General features: G+C 34.0%; 1 long non-coding RNA gene across 1 annotated transcript; it reads right to left on the bottom strand.

Annotated features, from left to right (window-relative positions):
• Nucleotides 1-4,172: 4,172 nt before the first annotated feature.
• LOC102005374 lies at nucleotides 4,173-13,065 on the bottom strand. The gene is made up of 3 exons (XR_263728.1): nucleotides 12,983-13,065; nucleotides 9,652-9,781; nucleotides 4,173-4,324 (listed from the first exon to the last, which is right to left on the bottom strand). It is a non-coding gene; the product is annotated as an uncharacterized LOC102005374 (long non-coding RNA).
• Between the last annotated feature and the right edge of the window lie 917 nt (nucleotides 13,066-13,982).

Below are 13,982 nucleotides of genomic sequence, written 5' to 3'. Positions count from 1 at the left end.
CAGGATTATTTTTGAAGAAAAGTAATAGTTGAACTTAAATTCAAACTACATTGCTCCCAAAGAAAATTCTTTGGCCTTGTGTTTTTGAAATTCTAAGACAAAGCTGACTTTAGGCACAGTTGGACATAGGACAGTTTCAGTTATTCTCTCATTATTTGGCTTTGTTTCTCTTAACATTCTGTATAAATGGGACATAAAGATGCCTCTGTGAGGGCAATTTTTCCACTGTGCAGGAAAGATTCTGCTTGGCTTCGCCTGGATCATTTGCTGGTTTCAAAGTGCTGGGTCTGTGATTTCACTGAACAACAGAATAGCACTGTACATAGAAAAGGTGGATATATAACTGATAGCACAACTATGGTCACACGGAGTAGAAACAGCATCTCAGGAAAACTATTAAAAGAGGCACACGGATGTGTATTAAGCTGATGAATAATACCATTACAGCAGTCTGCTAGTGACAACAGTAGTATAGGTGGAAAAAGGGAGTTCAGTCCAATACATTTGGAAAATGCTACATAAATCAAATTAGGATGCATTTGATTCTGTGCAACTTTTCCATTCTTTGGAATGGTAACAGAAAATTTTGCTTGCAAGACAAATATATCACATACTATTTTACCAAACTTGTTTATGGAATCTAGAGAGACTTGTGTTCAAAGACAGATGCCCTTCTTATTAGCTATATTACTTTGGAAAATTAGTTCAGTTCTTTTGGCCTCAGTTTTTTCAGCTGTAAAACTGGAATAACTAAGTATCATTAAGCTTATTATGAAGATTAGAGAAAATGTATTAAGGATGCCTGGCTTTATAAAAGTACTTTGTGTTTGAGCCAAGCATTATTAGTTTGGAGACTCTGGAATGACTTTTCAATGTGTTAAATTGTTTTCTGAAAATGAAATTAAAGTGTTTTTAAAATTAATTTTAGTAAGCTGATAAAAAAGGGTATGTGCAGTTATGAGGAATAATTTCTGGGCTAGGAATACATTTGACTGAATTTGACCTGACAAGAAAAACATAGACAGAGAAACAAACCAGTTGAGAGGTTATTGTAATACACTATGAACTGATGGTTACCTGAAATAAAAGAACATAAAGGATATTGTGCACCTATTAAGAAAAAAAGCATAAAAATAATTAGAAGACTTTCTGAAGTGACAAAGTTCAGCAATTTACCACGAGAATTTTATTTTTCAAATAGTCTATTTAATTGAATAATGATAGATGCTAAAAATTGTGCAAGGTGTCTTCTTTTCCTTTAGGTTAATAAAATAATACACTGTGAAATACAATAGAACTTCAGAAGTTTAATCTTCATTAGTAACATCTTCCTTTATATAAAATTACTCATTTTGTTCACCTCCAACTTCTGTTAATGACATTGAAGAGGATATCCCAAAATGGAAAGATATTCCTTGCTTTTGGGAAGGAAGAACTAGCATGGTTTAAAATGGCCATACTTCCAAAATTATTATAGAGATCTAATGCACTCCCAATCAAAATTCCAATAGCATATCTCATAGAATTAGAGAAAACAGTCCTAAAATTCATCTGGAACAAGAAGAGACCTATAACAGCAAAGGCAATTGTAGACAACAAAGAAAAGGTAGGATAATTTCTGATTTAAAATTATACTACAAAGCTACTGTGATAATAACAGTGTGGTGCTGGCAAAACAAAAACTGAAAAACCCAGACCTAAGGATCAGTGGAACAGATTAGAAGATGCAGAATCAACTCAAAACACACTCAACCACTTTGTCTTTGATAAAGGTGCCATATATCTTCACTGGAAGAAAGATAGCCTCTTCAATGAATTGTTCCGAAAAAACTGGCTTTCCCACATGCTGAAGATGAAAACTACACCCTTATCTTTCACTGCACACTAAACTAAAATCAAAATGGATCAAAGATCTAAACATTAGAACACTAAATCTGCTGCAAGGCAGGACAGAATAGGTAAATCTCTTGAAGACATTAGTATAGGCAAACATTTTATGAACATAACCCCAATGTCACATGAATGGTCACAAAGAATCAACAACTGAGATCTTATGAAAAAGCTTTTTCACAGCAAGAGAAACTGTGAGTAGAGCTAAGAGATAACCCACGGAGTGGGAAAAATATTTTACTAACTGTTCTTTGGACAAAGGACTAATACCTAGAATATATAAAGAACTCAAAAAAATCAGACCTCTCAAATTTAAAGACCCAATGCAAAGATGGACCTCTGAAATGAAATATTTCTCAGAGTAAGGAGTAGAAGTGGCAAATAGATATTTGAAAACGTGTTCGGCATCATTGGTCATTTGAAAACTGTAAATGAAGATGATTCTCTGATTCCATCTCACCTCAGAAAGAATGGCTATTATCAAGAAATCAACCACTAACAAATCCTGGTGGGGCTGTGGAGAAAAAGGAACCCTCCTCCACTGGTGGTGGAAATGTAGACTGGTGCAACCACTGTGGAAATTAGTTTAAAGATTCCTCAGAAAGTTAGGACTAAAGGTTCCCTTTGATCCAGCTATTTCCCTTTTTGGGAAATAGCTTTTAATTCTCCCCAGAAGAATTAAAAGCATCACACTGCAGCAATATATGCACACCCATGCTTATAGCAGTATAGATTGTAATAGCTAAATCTTGGAAACAACTCAAATGCCCATCAACTGATGAATGGATAAGGAAGATGTCGGTTTTTTATAAAATAGAGTACTACTCTACCATAAAGAAGTATAAGTTTGAGACATTTCTAGGTAAATGCATATACCTTGAGACCACACTCTTAAGTGAAATAAATCAGGCACATGTGTGTAAATAATGCATTGTTTCTCTGGTGTGAGAAACTGAAAGTGTAAATAAGGACCAAAATGTGTAATACATATTTTGAAATGGGAAGGAAATGTCCAAATGGGAAGGTAATTAGGGCGAGGGAGGGGAAAAAGAAGGAAGGGAAAGAAAAAAATGAGAAAATGGAAATGCAGCTTTTGTAAATAAAGAGGGGAAGAGGGATTGAAGGGAGGGTGTGAAATGGGAAAAAAAAATTAAGTACAATCGTGTACCCACAAATTCCTATGATGGATGTGATCATTATGTATACCTAAAATGTACCAATAAACTTAATAAAAAATAACACATGCACACAAACTTCTGTTAATATAGTATAAAGGGCATTTTACTTCATATGTCAAATACTTTAGTATAATCTTACTTTAGTATATGGGCTTAGATAAAATCTTCTTTGCAATGATGACCATATTTATGATAATATTGTGCAATTAATTAGGCTATTTTCAAATAATTTAGAATAATTACCATACAAAATGCTAAAGATTTTTCAAATATCAAAGTGCATTTGTAAAAGTAAAGAGAAATTGAGAAAAAATTGGAATAACTATCAGAGAAACGTTGAATTATTAGCTTTTACAGAGAGCAAACTGTACCTTTATTTGATTCATTTGTATTTGTTATGAAAATATACTAGAAATAAGTTATGAAAATCCTCATACCTAATGGATTTAGGACTTATGATCAAATATGTTACGAATTATATATTTTTTCTCTTGTAAAAGGAAAGGGAACCAACAACTGAAGGGAAAGGGGAAGGAGAGGAGAGGAGGGACTGAAGAAGAATTGAGATGTTTTATGCGCACACACCAACTCACCGTGGGAAATACCATTATGTACTGCAAACATGTGCTAATAAAAATTAAAAATATAGAATTCAAAGAAAAACTGGTTCTGAATTACAGAACACCACTTCTCCAACAATTTTTTAAATTTCTGCTTTCTTAGACGTTAGTGGTTGCAGAAGAGATGATAAAGGTTTGAGCTAACATAAGTGATAGAAGGGACTGTGAGAGAATCAAAAGAGGAAAACATCATAGCTGGTATGGTGGTGCACACCTGTAATCACAGCATTGAGGAGGCTGCAGCAGGAGGATCACCTGGAGTTCAAGGCCAGGAATGGGCTACACAGGGAGTTGAAGGCCAGCTGGGGGTACCTAGCAAGACCCTCTCTCAAAGAAATACACAGATGAAAAAAACCACCAACAACAAAAACTCCAAAAAATTTTAGAGTGGGCAGCAACCCAAAGAGCTCTGTAGTTTAAGAAGCTACACTTGTCCATTGTGAAGGTGACAGTTTCCAGCTGTTAACTTGCTGTAGCTATCTGATTTAATATGTAAGAAGTAATGAAATTGGCCCATTTTGGCTTAAATATCAACCTTAAGCAGTCATCTATGGCCAGGTTCAGGACTTGTCACAGAGGGACGCATCTGGGATGTAGACAGATCCTCCAGTGTGTAGCAATCATTTTGAGCTGTCTCTGTTTGGAAAATGAAACAAGATGTAGTACAATGCTGGCATCTAAAACATTATTTTTTGTGTTGCTTAGTTACTATACATACATTATATATAGTGTATATATATTTAAATTTCGTTATATATATTTACATTTATATAATTATATATTTGTATTTATATGTATATAATTTTATATATATATTTAAATTTCAAATGTAATCTTACATGAAATTTCAGTTTAAACAGTCAGGAGAAATAAGATTGTTTTGAAGTGGAGCGTGGTGCCACTAACATTCCCACTTTGTTTGATTCTCCATTTACTGCTTCTGTGGCCCCTGACTTTCCTTCCCCAAGACGCAGATCACTGAAGAATATGATCCTAAGCTGCCTGCAGAATAAAAGGAGCACAACATTCTGCATCAAGGGACCCCACTTTTAAAAATGAAGAACCTGGCTCATACTAACTCTGAAACATGGGTGATCACTTTTAGCTGCAGACCTTGATTTCTTCAGCTCAATGTTATAGATAATACCTGTGCCGTCTAACTCACACAGTTGGATGTATTGTACACGTCACCTGCTATAAACTACACAAAGCTGTGCACTATCAGTGGATATTATAATTAGAATCTACTTCCGCACCTTCTGAGGAAAACATCCAGGCTGTAAGTTTGTTTCAGAGCATCCTTCATCCATTGCTGACAACAAGCTCAAGGGTTTCAACATTCCTGCCCCTTCTAAATAATTATGCTTGCTTCCAAGGATGTACTGGTTAGTGACAACCTATATCCTAACAAAATATCAGCTCTTCTATTATTTTGGCATCATATAGCTTACTGCAAGTGTGCTAATGGTTATTTATCTTTCTCTATGACTTAGAAGAGTGGGAAGAAGCAGCACAGAAGGAATGCCAAGTCTCTGATCTGACCACATGCTAGGCGCCTGTGCAATCCAAATGCAAGTAGCAAACTTAGTCTCATTCTAAGGCTTATCCCAAGGGTGGCTCCTGGAGATTACAGAGAAGCACTGAGGGGAAATGGGCTCGCAGGAAACAGTGTCCTCTTGATAACATACACTGCAGTGTGATTTCAAACTAGGAATGAACGACAGACTACGTAAGTTGAAGCATGAATTTTCGCCCTATTTTGGATGCTGATACTCTTGACAATGAATTTTAAGCTCAGCATTCACTTAAAAAAATTCTCATTGACTTATGTGAGAGCTGCTCTTCTCAAAACTAATGAAGTTTTTCTGTGGTAATGTTGACTGTTTAGATTGGAAGCCACAAGGATGCTGGCACATATGAGGACACTCTATTTTAAAGGTGTACTGTGTCTCAGTACAAAGGTCACGATGCTGATTTTTTGCACTTAAAATCAGCATGAGAATGTGGGACTGCTCCTTGCAGATCTTGGCTCTATCAGCAAATAAATTAAAATAAACTGGAGGCTTGAAATAGAAATAATCCTCCTTCCAAGTGTTTCATTTAGAGACTGACATCCTGTTTTCTTCAGAATATCATGGGTAATTCTGCATATGAATGAATTTGGGAATAGAAAGGGCCTTGCAAGTGAAATACACAAAATATCTTTTAGAATTTCAGGCTTCAGTAATAAAAATAAGTGATGATGCTTTTCTGTTCAATGTGTGAAGACAGAACTCTTGAAACTTGGTTATGTAAAGTTTGAGTTTTATAGCAATTTGTGACAGCAAATATAACCTACATTTTCCCTATAATTGACTATGGAACTGTGTTCCAGAAAGATTTACTATTTATTGTATAAAGAAAATTTTCACAATTTGGCTATTAGTGACAGAAGTCAGACCAACTTCTTTTTTAAATGTTTTGTCGTCAGAGAATTTGTACCTGTGTATGATAGATCTTGATTCTTATTTCCCCCCATTCCTTGCCCCTCTCTTCTATCCCTGCCCCCTTCTTATTTACAAAAGCTTTGTTTGCATTTTATTTTTCTTTTCTCATTTCTTCCTTTTCCTCCTTTCCCCCACCCCTTCCCTTGAGTCCCCTCCCATTTGAACATGATCATCCTATTTCACAATATCTGTTATAACTTTTGGTCCTCATTTACACTTTCCATTTCTCACACCAGTGAAACTATGTGGTATTTATACATGTGTGTCTGATTTATTTCACTTAAGAGTATGATCTCTTGATGCATCCATCTACCTATAAATGTCTCAGGTTTATCCTTATTTATGGCTGAGTAGTACTCCGTTGTATATACAAAACCACATGTTCTTTATCCATTCATCAGCTAATGGGCATTTGGGCTGTTTCTAAGATTTAGCTGTTAAAAACTGTGCTGCTATGAACATGGGAATGTGTATATCACTGCACTATGATGCTTTTAATTCTTTCAGGAAGAATAGATAACCCACAGACCAATTTCTAATTGCAGTCAGAAGTGAAAAGTACATTTCAAACATACCTGGACCCAAATATCATTCACATAAAATGCTCTAAACAGAGCCTGGGAGGACTTTAACTGATGTCTAAAGGAACTATTGTCAAGGTCATGAAACGTCTCAGTAGAGACAGCTAAGATTATTGTACTACTAATTTTATTGGTTTATTGAAAGGAACAGTTAATGTTTAATTGTTTGCTGAACCTTACATGCCTATATCTGGCTATCTGAGCAACTACTTTGAAGATAACAATATGTAATACAACAACTATTGTTAATTTCCTATCACCTTCTTTTGAAAATCTGTATTGGTTTCATTGTTTTTGTTATTTTGTTTTTGTTCTTTTCTCTTTAAAATAAAAAATAAAAACAATAGTTAATGAAACTACTATACAAAAAAAGTAGAGCAACTTACAATATGAACAATAAATTTCACTTCCATTTATGTTTCCTAATCTGTCACTTTTAGAAATGACCCAGAAGTTTCAGTAATTTTGACTCAGGCAGCTAACCTAGTCCTCTGAAGTTGGATTTCACAACTATTCTCCACTTAAAACTAATCAGGAGTTTAGTTGACTCCCTGTCTTGGGTAAGATTAACTTCCTTTCAGGGAGCAAGGTGAATTTCACACTGGAAATGTAATAGCAATTTTTGTACCAAGGTAATAAAAAATAAATAAATAATTATCTCTGACAAGTGAATCTGTAAAATCTATGCATTCATATGAAATTTGTATCATACATTTGATAGATGCTCATCAAACTTGCACCTTTTCATGATAACAGTTAAACTATGTTTTCTATCCTCTTTGATTAGTGTGTGTGTGTGTATTCTTTGCACCAATGAACTCTGAGCAAAAGTGACATGTCCTGCTTGGTGTGAGGCAATTGAGAGCTACACCTCAAGGTCTATTTTCCTGTTCTGCTGACCAGATATTCCCATGTGAGCATCAAGCCATATAAGTTACCCTGTTTTCCATCTGTAAAACTAAAAAATATGATCTTATTGCATATTGAAAGGAAGTAATATGCTTTTTGTTGGGGAAGGATGAAGAATTTTATTGAGATTCAATTATAAAAGTATCATAGAGATGCTCATAGAACAGGTATTCTTATGCAGTCTTTATTATCCATTTCTTACCCTTAGCTGTATGAGTACTGAAAAATAATCCAGAAAATATATGAGGGTACTAAAGTAATATGATTCAGGTATGAAGGTGAAAAAAGGAATATAAATTAGGAAAAGGTGGCACAATTTATGCTTATCACTTTAAAAAATCTCAAATATTGTTTTCATTGATTTTGTCAAGAGCTGCTTATAACAGTTTCTCAAAATCAGTATCTTCATTAATATTGATAGAATAAGCAATTTTTGTAACTATTTGTTTTTCTTTTTTATAATACAAGAAAATATTAGTCCCCTTTATATTAAAAAATGAGAAAATTAAGCAGTCACACAACTTGTCCAAATTCCCATAGCTGAGAAGGCTCAGAGCTAGGGTTTAATCTTTTACTATGGCCTGGGATTGCTGAACTATATAATTCATTAATATCTCAGTGAGTGCATGTCCTAGTTATTGACTGATAAATGATCCCTCTGCTTTTACAAAAGCAAAGTAAATGAAGTCATAAAATTGGAGCCTGAATTTGCTCCCAGGAATTGTCTCTACCCTTCAACACGAAGAGCAGTTTTAAGGGGACCTATGAACTAGATCAAAACTATCCCTAAGAAGTATCTTTATATTTATTTAGATAATTGGATGAAACCCTTAATTTTCATGCCATAGAATGAGCAGATAATTTAGTCTCTAAAACTCTAAAGCTAGGCATTAGACATTAACTAGTTTAATTGAAATAGAAATTTGTTAAAGCTACAATTTAGGGTTGTCATAAAATGCTAGCTATAAAGGATTCCACCACTGCTCCTAGGTTATTGAGTAATTGACCTATTTGAATAAAATTAGCTAGCACAGTCCTTTTCAAGACTGTATTCAAAATTATTATATAGCATTATTCAAGTGATAATGCTACTCTTTTTTTTGATTATTCATTTTCTTGTCAAGCAATTACATACTTTATCCAATTAATTAAACAGTCTATAACCACTGGACTGCAGAAATATATGATTTGAGCTCTTTCCCGTCATTGCCTTTTACCTTGCTGTTGCGTTTTATTTTTCCTCTTATTTCTGAAGTACAACTTTGGAAAATTCATAGATAGAAATTTCTCTCGATTTCCATAAACTTCAGTCTAGGCTTTTCTATTTAAAGTTATAATCCCAGGCCCAGTGTAAAGCTTCGCCGCGCCCTCCTGCATCCCTACTTGCTCTCTCCTGCACTTCCTCGCCTGCACTCGCGCTTCCGTGAACTCTGGTTGTTAACACGTTGCTGTGCAGATTACTGAATGCCTGCGTTCCTTAGGCTCCTTGTGTGCCCACTGCACGGGGCTGAGGAGAGAAAAACATTTTCACTAACGCTGGTCGTCGGACAACATTCCGTATGCTGAGAGCTGCCTGTGTGATCTCTATAACTGGACCACAGAGGCTTCTGACTGCACAGTTCCCTATCAAGTACGTTGTCTGTGACCTGACTGCTTCACCCTGTACACTGCTCCTCCCATGTAAACCTGCACTTTACCGGAGGGAAGTTTATGTGTTAGCAATGAATGGGGTTACCACAGATTGCTCATGGTTGCCTTTTTTTTGTTTTGAGACAGGGTCTCACTATGTCACTCAGCCAGGCCTTGAACTCAGGGCAATCCTCCTGCCTCAGCCTCCTGAGAAGGTTGCCTTTCTGATCTGCTGTTTTTTTCCAAGTCTAAGGCAGCCTTTGCTCAAAGGAGTGCAGTAGCCAAAGTGCAATCTACTATAACAGTAAAGATGTTTTCTAAGACATCAGCCTCCCTGTTCTATATGGTACAACAATACCTATCAGTGCTTTTCCTGGAGTCCACTTCTTTGCTTTGAAGGCAGCTTCATTACTTGATTCAAATTTGGAAAGATTAAAAGCTTTATCCATCTTCTTACTTGGGCAATATCCTACTGTTGTGCACATATACTACAAGAGGAGGAGAAAGACACAGGGAAGGTAAAGACTGGGGTAGTAGTTTGAGTTCAGCCATGTCTTAGTGAATTCCACAGGCTATCTGCCTGCATCTACTACAATAATTATTTTGTATTTGTTATTTGTTGAAGCTAGTTTCTGGTAATTACCTTGCTAAGTTGTTCTCATACTAACTTTCAGGCCTACTTGTCAGTTTTTGTCCAACCTTGTAAATAAAGTGAATTTTATATCTTATTACATTAATATATATCACTAGTTTAAAATTTTTAAACACAATTGGTCAAAGGATACATTTCAGCTAGCTAACAGGAACAAGTTCAGGAGAACTATTGTACGTTTTGGTGACTGCAGTTATTAACAAAGTATTGTATACTTGAAAATTGCCAAGAGAGTAGATTTTAAGTATTCTCACCACAAACACGATAAGTATGAGAGGTAATGCATTTGTTAATAAACTTGATTTAGCCATTCTACAGAGTATACATATAGTAAAACATCATGTCATACTCCATAAATATAAACAACTTTCATTTGTCAATTAAAAAACAATAAATAGTATTGGTCATACAATTATGCATTCTGTTTTTAATTTAACATAAATATTTTCTACAGGGCTGGGGATTTAGCTCAGCGGCAAAAGCGCCTGCCTGGCAAGCGCAAGGTCGTGAGTTCGGTTCTCGGTACCGGAGAAAAACCAAAAAAAAAAAAAAAAAATATTTTCTACATCATTAAATATGAGTCCAAACTACTATCAAATATCTGCTTAATGCTTTATTATATAAATGTGTCATAAAATAATTTATCCATTGCATATTTGTTGGACCTTTACGTACATTCAATTCTCTAACTATTATAAAGAAGGTAGCACTAAAAAAATTGTACTTAAATTTTTGTGTGCATATTTTACTGATTTGTTGTAAAAATGTATTTCAAAGGAATTACTGGACTTACTGATATTTATGTTTGAAGAATGTCATTATGTATATCATGTAACTATCTTCCAGAAAATGTCCACCTTATCACAGGAATGCATAACATTAGCTTCCAGAAGAAAATTTGAGAAATAGAAAGGTAAAATAATATACCATTTTAGTTGTAATTTTAATGTCTTTAATCAATAGTAAATTAAGTAGCAGTAGTTTAAATATCTTTCTAATTCCTCTTATTGTGTTATTTTTATTATTCATTGTCTCTTAAATGAAATATATTTTATACACTTAAATTTTATTATAAAGGATCCTATAAAGTTTTCATGAAATGCTTCATACCTTCTCTATATTTAGTCCATCCATTTAAAAATTGCTAAATCTGCAAATTTGAAAGATATCAAAGTGGTTTTCATTAGGTTTAAGATTATAAGGAATTAATTGAAGAATTTTCTAAAATGCTAAATCTCATTAAAAGATAATATGCTGTATAAGTTTGCTACATTAGGTTCAGATACTAACTTCAAAAAATTAGACTTTATGTGTAAACATCATATTGTCTCCCAAGTGTAAAAGACTGAAAAAGTAAATAAGATCCAAAGGTACAATATATATAGTGAAAGGAAAAGACACTTCTCAAAAGGAAAGAACAATTGGGATGGGGGAAAGAGAAAAGAAGGACGGGGGAAAAAGATATGCATGTATACACAAGAGAGCTAAGAAAATTGTACTACTAATTTCTATTAGTTCATTGAAAGGAACCATTAGTGCTTATATTGTTTGATCACTTTTTCATGTCTATACCTGGTAATCTGAGCAACTACTTAGAAAGTAACAATCTGCATTATAATGACCATTGTTAATATCCTACCATCTTGTTTTGAAATTCTGTATCTGTTTTTTTTTTTTTTTTTTTTTTCTTGGTTTCTTTAAATTAAAAAAAAAATAGACTTTAGGATTTAGGATATAACTGGGTCAGGGATATAGTTCAGTGGCACAAGCACCTGCCTGGCAAGCACAAGGTCCTGAGTTCAATTCCCTGTACCAAAAAGAAAAATCAGATTTAGTATATAACTTAGACCATGGGTATTTGAAAATAAATTATTTTTTAAAAAATTTTATGAATTTAAAAATCTAATGCTTTCTATAATATTTGGGTATGTATGTATGCTTATATACTTTATCTACCAAATTCTGAAAGGTTTTAAATGTAATTATTATTCATGTATTCAAAGATACTTAGCTTCAATCTTATTTAAATATTTCACTTTAATTTCATATTTGTGTATTATCACCTATGTTTTCTGTGTTCATTTGCTTAAATATCTGTACCTATCCATTTATTATAAATCTGTTTTATATATTGTGCCTTTTCTGTTTTCTGACCAAGTCTATATGCTTAATATTAAAATTTACATGTTATTAAACATCTAGTCAACATTATTAAAAGCTTAATTTATTATTTGAGATATATATGGTATTATTATAATAGATGTTTGTCAATATTATTAAAATATTTACTTGTAGATATCAGAGACTATCAAAATACTTTTCGTGTGTAAGCAAGTTGATTCTTTTATCTATCAGTTTATTTTTGTGCATTTTCTTTGTCTTTGTAGCTCAAACCTTTGTTAGGATCTGTCTGTGTAAATCTTCTGTCGGAAACATCTAAGCACAGTGAACTTCTTCAAACCGAATACAGAGGATGTATGTTTCCTTATTTCTTCTTCTTAAAATTGCATAACAATTTATTATTATCTATTTTGTTTGTTTTTTAATATTATGTTTTTTTCTAAGAAGTACCTTTAGTTATCTACTTAGAAAATTTCTTGACATAGTCATCCTCTGTGGCATTCTTATATTTTATTTTCTCTTGTTTTGGGGTTTTTGTCTGCATGCCGAATAAAGGCAGAAACTGTTTTCATATCTTTGATTAAAGTGTCTACTGACTCAAGAAAAATTTTTCTCTTTTATTATCTCTAATGTAGATTTCAGATGTAGCACACATAAAATGGGACATTGTAGATGGACATATGTGTGCACAAAGGTACACATTTTCTGTTTTTTACTGTGGCCTCCTCATAACTCTATATTTCAATATTAGCCCAGGTTAAGTATTTTTATCCAGTTATAATAAGGAAAATAATCATTTCCTTTTTGATAATAAAGTTTTGCTTCTAAAATATTGTTTTAACTCTAATGTTTATGTAAAGATTCAGCAAAAGTTGAAAAATTCAGAGTGAAATAGCAAATGCTAAACTATTAAAACCTTGTAAGCGGTTGTCAAAATTCCAGTCTAATTTCCGTCTCATGTAACTGACATGAGGATGGTGAGCTGGAGACAGTGCAGACTGACTGTTGGTATCAGAATCCTGAGTACTAGCCAGGTGTCACGCCGATGGCTAGCGCGACGTCACTGTACTGAAATGTGTCTTCTCTTCCTCTAATGTTATACAGAAGCAGGGAGCATTAGTGCTGGACACCCTCTCTCCTTTGATTTTTGGGATACACCATGGGGATGATACCCAAGGGTATCAGAAACAAACAGCAAACCAAACAGCTGGCACATAGGTGCCGAGGAAGCGCCCTGTGCTGCCCTCTGTCAGAAGCGTGCACAGCACGGTGCGGGTACCGAAGGGATGAGGACAGGAGCACGACGCAGACAGCGGATGGCGAGGCTCTTTCCTGAGCTTCGAACCACCAAGATAATAAAATCACACAGGGAGCCCTGAGGAATTATTTTATGTATAGAAAGAGGGCAGATGAACACATTTAAAATACACATCTTAAGTTAATTGCTTGGTAAAATAAGGCAAAGTGATAATTCAACCCTGAGTTATATAATTTGAATAGCAATTGCACTATCAAGAACAATTTTCACTTTAGTCTCATTCTTCAAACAAAATCAAAATACTGTACATAAAGTTAAATCAATAACCTGATCTATGAGTCATCTAGCTGAACCCACAGATGTTCGTGAGCATTTAATCAAAGGCAGTGACTCTTGGATCAATAAATCATGACAATATTTTACATCTGTGCACAGCTATTTTCTCATGTAAGGAAAGTGACATAATCATAGTAAAAAGTAGTATAATAGTTATACATAAGAATTTTATTATCTATTCAAAAAAGATGACATTTGCAAAATATTCTTGAAAATATGCAGCATTTTGAAGAAATATCAAAGTTTAAAATATCTGTATTATAGAAAAATAGAGGGCTCTTCCTTTTGATATTTCTTTAAGCAATTAATGTAAATGAATTCT

Source organism: Chinchilla lanigera, unplaced genomic scaffold (assembly GCF_000276665.1).
Source record: "Chinchilla lanigera isolate Chin_1 unplaced genomic scaffold, ChiLan1.0 scaffold00078, whole genome shotgun sequence".
NCBI lineage: Eukaryota > Metazoa > Chordata > Mammalia > Rodentia > Chinchillidae > Chinchilla > Chinchilla lanigera.
This window is presented reverse-complemented; position numbering and strand designations above follow the sequence as displayed.